Raw genomic sequence first — 6,000 nt, 5'->3', positions numbered from 1 at the left:
AGAGGCCTGGAGAGGCGCTCCAGCAGAGGAAACCTGATTGAGCTGCACCTTGACCTCTGCCACCTGAGGGAGCGTGAGTTATTGGGGCCTTGGGTTCCACCGGGGAAAGACATTTGGGGCAGGCAAACCCAGAGAAGGGGCTGGGTGAGCAACCCCCTGCCTAATCAAGGCCCTAAGGGGAGGGGCCCCAGGTGCTTCCTGGACACCCCTCAAGGGACGTCATTGGAAGGAGGACTATCTCTTGCCATGGGTCAGGGACTATATTAAGGAATAGATGTTATTAAGATTGTTCATGTTTGCGCCTTATATTTTGTAATTGAAATGTTATAGTGTGATGTTGTAAATAATGTTATTTAGGGTTTGACCTTGGTTACTGGTTAGTGTTCACTGTGTAAATATATGCATATGATATTTAGTTTTATGTTTATGTATATTATATCTCAATAAATTGTATATAGTTAAAAACTTTGGGCTTGGGCTAACTCTATAGAGGAAAGAGGGATCTGCGTGAAATTCTGGCATCCCTTTCACAGCACCCCCTCCTGCCTATCCATCCCATCCTATTGATAATAGGGCACACCCTTTGGTGTAGCCAGGTTACACTTATTACACAAGCCACAACCCAGTCCCACAAAGTTGTGATTCTCAGTATCCTGCTGTAAACATGAACGTTTCAGGAGACTCATTTTTATCTGAACTGCCCCCTCCTTTATTTTAAACAGTTTGTTTTGTTTAAAACATCTTTCGCACCAAAGCTAACACTGCACGAGGGAGTCAGCAGAGAGATGGTGGAATGAGTCTCTTGACACCTTTGTATCTTGGTTTGATGAGCATTAGAGGTTATTTTGCGTATTGACAACCGCAAGGAGAAAAAAAAAAGTAAATAATCATCTGCCCTTCTCTATTTTGGTTGCCTTCTAAGCCCTAATACTCCTCAGTCTTATCCTTCTGTTTTAAACAAAAGTTTTGTGAAAATTGGATATTTTTTGAGAATCCAAAACACTGGAATCAGGACACCAAATGAAAACCTCTTACAAAGGATTAAGTTACTATCCCGACTTGTTGCAAAAATAAAATCAATGTGCCAGGAAGACTCAAAAAGAAGACGTGTCCCAAATTTATTTTTTTTTAAAAAGAATCTGGAGATTTTTAAGCCTCTCTTATGAGGTTTTCACACCTGTACCAGTAAAAGTTGACACTACTGAGTTTTGTCATTCTGGGTGCAATCTCCACCTCCACTCAGCTCAACCATTCAGGTTCTGTTTGTACAGAAAAAATGTGACATGTCCACCCCCACTCCTATGCTCTCTCTTCTAGCTTGCGGGGTTGAAGGATGGCCTCAGCTCTTACACATTGGTGTAACAAGCATACATACTTAGGTTGTGTATGGCAAAGTATGTTCTTTTGATTGTGCATTGTGGGGGGGGGGGTTATTTTATGTGGGCAAGATGGCCCCTGTTGTTCTGACCATGTGCTGTGCATATGGAAAGCTGGGGCCTTGTATTTGAGAAAAATATATAAAGTCCTCTAGCCTGATTGGCCAGGGGGAGCAAAGACTTTTAAGGCAGATTGGTTAAGAGAAAGACTGGAGTGTGGCCCTCCCTGACTAGTCAAGGCCAGGGTGAGGTCATGTGCAGGGATATAAGGTGAGCCTGGCTGGTTTGGAGAGGAGCAGAAGCTGCTAGGGGCTGCTGAAGAACAAAGTCTCCTCCAAGAGAGAAGGAATTTGTAGATAGTGAAAAGGGAAAGTCAGGTAGAGAAGAGAGAGAGGGAGAATTGTCCCACTGTCTGGAAACGCCTCTCTCCTCCTTTTCTTCCCTCTTTGTTGAAGATTAATACCAGGGAGGAAGGCATTGATTTCTTGGGTTGACTCCCCAGGAATTAGGCCTGGTGGTTTTAAACAGGGTTGAAACCTGGGAGTTTCTAATCCTGCCAGCTTTGGGCTGGGGTTGAGGTTTGTGTGAGACCCAAATTACCTGCAGCCCAGGCCTAGAGGGTAAGCCTGGCTTTTCCCCTTTGTGCACAGCACTTAGCAGTTTTGTGTCAGATAAATAATGCTATGAACCCTAGAATTTAGCACCTCCATCATGCAGAAAAATGCTCTGGTTAATTCTGCACTGGTGACGAATGTTGAACAAAATTTGCAAACATTGATTTAAGTCTCTCAAACATTCTTATATGGAAGATGTTACACCTGTTACCATAGCAAGTCTCATCAAGTGGATCTGTTAAACAGTGCTCCAGACAAGCTCTACACAGACAAATCTGTGTCTGTGTAGACCATGAAGGGGGTCTCAATTTTTATTCACAATGTTTATGAATGTGTTCCAGGGGGACAAAGGGAAAGGGGCAGGAGACCCCTCCTATGGCATGGCCTGAGGCAGAAACAGTCTGCTGTAACAAGAAAAAGAAAAGCCCTGAGAACAGGGCAAACTTACCTTTTATAGGAACAGCTGGTCTGGATGAGCCATGGATGGACAGAACACACATGCAGTTCATCAGCCACTTTTATCTGCAGCTGGGACTGGAGTGAGAGGATGAAATCATCAAGGAATGCTGCCTGGCAGAGAGAAAAGCTGCCAGTGGGGAAACAATTATGGGGACATGGCAGGGAACAGGTTGTGGAGCCATCTCCCAAGCTAGGCAAGAGTTGCATGACCAGAAGGAGGAGAGGCTGGGGAAGGACCCTTTGGAGGGCTCTGACCCAACAGTTAGTTAAAGGAGATGCAGCCCTGGATGGCGAGGGACGTAGGCTAGGAAGGAAGGCATCAAGGGATGACAAAGTCCACAGGGGCTGGACATGTGAGTGGGGACTGGCTGAGGCCCCTCCCAAGAGTTTCAGTTAATTGCGTCTTTTCTTAATTTTCTCTAATCCTTAGGGCAGGCAAAAAGGGTCATAAGCAATGCTCAAAGGGCGTAGCAAGCCTGGACCACTTTGGGGACCTTTGCATAAAGAGGGGGACCCAGCACACCATCACGGACGGCTCACCACCCTGAATACACCCGAGTGAAGTAAGAGAACGGGGACCAGCGTAGATGAAGGTGTGGGAAGCAACGCCAGAGGGCAATCAGGCTAACCATCAATTGGCTGTTCCAAGAGGGTGGTGCATGGCTGGGGTGTAGGGGAGGTGGAGCCCCAAGAACACCTGCTCGGAGTAACGCCTGACCCACAGACCACTACAAGAAGGAGCCCCACTACTGAATGGAAGATCCAAATCATGGTAGGTGAGTGTCAGGGCATCCTTCGGGGAGAACACATCTCAACATCGCGGCTGCAGGAGCAGCCTCTGAGGTAGACCCTGGGCACATGCTCCAAGGCAGCCAGGGAGCATTTACATGAGGCCAGGTGGGCACAGAATGCCTAGAAAAATTGCACTGCCAGCCAGGATAGAGCATCAAAAATGGCTTGAGATAGTTACTGCAACTTTAAAATAAGTTCACAGAAGTTGTAGAGAGTTACTCAAATTGATAGAATTAAAATGCTGAAGGATGAAGAATTCTGAGCTAGAGAAGTATGTTTACAACCATGGTGCTGCAATTATAGCCTTCTTTTTCAACTTGAAAAAAGCAAATATATAGACAAGAACAACAGGCTGTGCCTTAAAAGAGCATGGTGCCAGAGAACAAGGAAGAACTTACCAGACAAGCCTATTTGTGATTCAGAAGCAGCAACTTAAATCCACGAGTGGTAAATACCAATTTGCTCTATAGAAGATCAGTAGTAGTATTCTAAATGCTCCTTACCTTAACATCAGTCCCATAAGGATCTGAAACCATTTTTTAAAGTTAAGCATTACTACTTCCTCTTTTATAAGCTATCATTACTATAGTCAAGTTACAATGGGATAAACTGAGACACAGAAAAACTGAATGGCTTCCATAAGTTCAGAGTGCAAGAAAGTTAAGGCTAATAGAGGAACAAGATCCTCAAGGTGGTAAAAATTATACTATTTCCAGTGATCTTAAAAGAGCACTGACAATTTATACATCAAGCCTAGCCATTAGTTGTATCAATTAGGCTAGGGACAGAAATTACACATAAACTGGTGCAAGTGATCAGAAACCAGTACGAATCTATAACACAACAGAAGTTCAGTGTACATAAACCACTTTCAAAATAGCTAAAAACTGCTTTAAGATAAAGATAGATGGGTGTAATATCAGGCTTAACTGATTTAGGTTAAATCAGTTTATTGAACTTCTGTCCCAATTCAAGTATCCCTCCGGATTCAAGTTAACTCACAGTACCCCAGCATCCCAGCATGCTTTGCACCTCCCTCATAAACCCTTCCTTGCAGAGTGGGTTGGCCTTGGCTCAAACTGTCTGCTTCAGCTGAGCAAGGAAACATGCTCTAGCTCCCCCCAGCGCCTGGCCTGAGCCACTGCAGGCACGTGGCTACATTTATGGATTCAAAAGTGGATGTCAGTTCACTTGCTTATTGGTTCAATCTACGAGGAGCAGTTTCTCTGACTTGAGAAGGGTATTTATAATCAGATCAATCACAGGTCACTCCCAAGAGATTAGATTGTCCAGTCAAAGTTGTAAACAGATTTACAGAGAAACTGCTCCTCTTCATGAAAGACAGGACTACACATTCCTGAAACTGAAGTAAGTGACTTTTAAAACTTGCATACAACCAAAGAAGTTGACTTCTTTTTCCTTTTTCTCAATTCTTATTTTCTCTATAAATCTGTTGCTGCAATTAGGGTTTATTTTTTTATCATCTATGAAAAATGATGTGTCTGGATGTAATGATGTAAAACACTTTATGACTGGACAATCTAATCTCTTGGGAGTGGCCTGTGACTCATCTGATTATAAATATCCTTCTCAAGTCAGAGAAACTGCTCCTTTTCACTGAAGACAGGACTACACATTCCTGAAACTGAAGTAAGTGAAATTTAAAATTTGCATACAACCAAAGAAGTTGACTTCTCTTTCCTTTTTCTCAATTCTTATTGTCTCTATAAATTTACTGTTGCAATAAGGATTTATTTTTTATCATTTATTCAAAAATACTTAAATATTGCACTTTTACAGTTTGGGGAATTTAATTAGAAATCATTATGAGAAACTAATTCTGGTTGCTTGTAGTCAGGTACAGTTGCTAGCTATACACAGCCATTCCTACATTAATTTGCAAGTGTATCTCTGTCATACCTGCAACATTTCTACTATACTAATTGTCTTCTCTGCTGAAGGTTTTGTGATCTAGACAAACATGCAAGTTCACTGCAATACTTGCAAAACTTATGACCCAGTTTCCCAAGTCCTGGTTTCCTAAGCCAGTCCATTAGGCTAGTGAGTCAAATGGCTCCTTTTTGTCACCATTGAACTAATACCATTAAAACTGAACCATTCTGATAATCAGAACATTTGTCTGAAACACAGCCATAGTGCAGGAAGTGCAAATACAACCAAACAGTGGCAGGAGACTCAGAATGCAATGTTTGATCCCATTCTGAGCTAAATTGTAGGAAAGCCTTTTATTAAAGGTAAAACATTTTAAAACACTATTTTACTGTAAATAAAAGTTGAAATTTATGCCTAATGAAACCAACACTAAAATAGGTTTAATGTCAGAAGAATTAAGTGATGTCTAAGGCAGCATTAAAAGTGCCCTCCAGGTCATTTTCTATTCAATCCTGTCTCAGGAATCCATCTTCTCCAAACACTCTTTCTTCCTATTCATCCAACATTATTTGTACTGCTTTCCAGCATTGCAATACACCTACTTTCCAGCACCGTTATGCAGAAGACACATGTTGCTTCCTTTAGCTGCATTGTTTTCTTTGGAATTTAATAACCGGGATTTAAAGTGAAAAGTTTTTTCTTTCTTTTGAAATGCGCTGCCATGGCTTCCTGTGTTCTGCCATGGCTTCCTGTGTTTCAGAAATGTAGTACCCAGAGTGGTGTTAGCCTTGTCAAAAGATCAGCATGAGGGTGCTTACATTCTTCTAGTTGTCCTTGATCTGAAATAAAATCTATCCAGACTAAAA

At 42.3% G+C, this 6,000-nt stretch overlaps 1 protein-coding gene across 2 annotated transcripts in view; it reads left to right on the top strand.

Moving 5' to 3' along the window:
* The first annotated feature begins 4,832 nt into the window (after positions 1-4,832).
* HPGDS (hematopoietic prostaglandin D synthase) overlaps positions 4,833-6,000 on the top strand; it is a 68,508-nt gene continuing 67,340 nt past the window's right edge. For both annotated transcript variants that reach the window (XM_019488088.2, XM_019488086.2), the window contains exon 1: positions 4,833-4,891. The gene's annotated coding sequence lies outside the window, so the exon portion shown is untranslated. The remainder of the gene's footprint in view (positions 4,892-6,000) is intronic.

This window comes from Alligator mississippiensis, chromosome 2 (assembly GCF_030867095.1).
Source record: "Alligator mississippiensis isolate rAllMis1 chromosome 2, rAllMis1, whole genome shotgun sequence".
In the NCBI taxonomy this organism is placed as follows: Eukaryota; Metazoa; Chordata; order Crocodylia; family Alligatoridae; genus Alligator; species Alligator mississippiensis.
The sequence above is the reverse complement of the archived record's forward strand: the minus strand, read 5'-3'. Positions and strand labels throughout refer to the sequence as shown.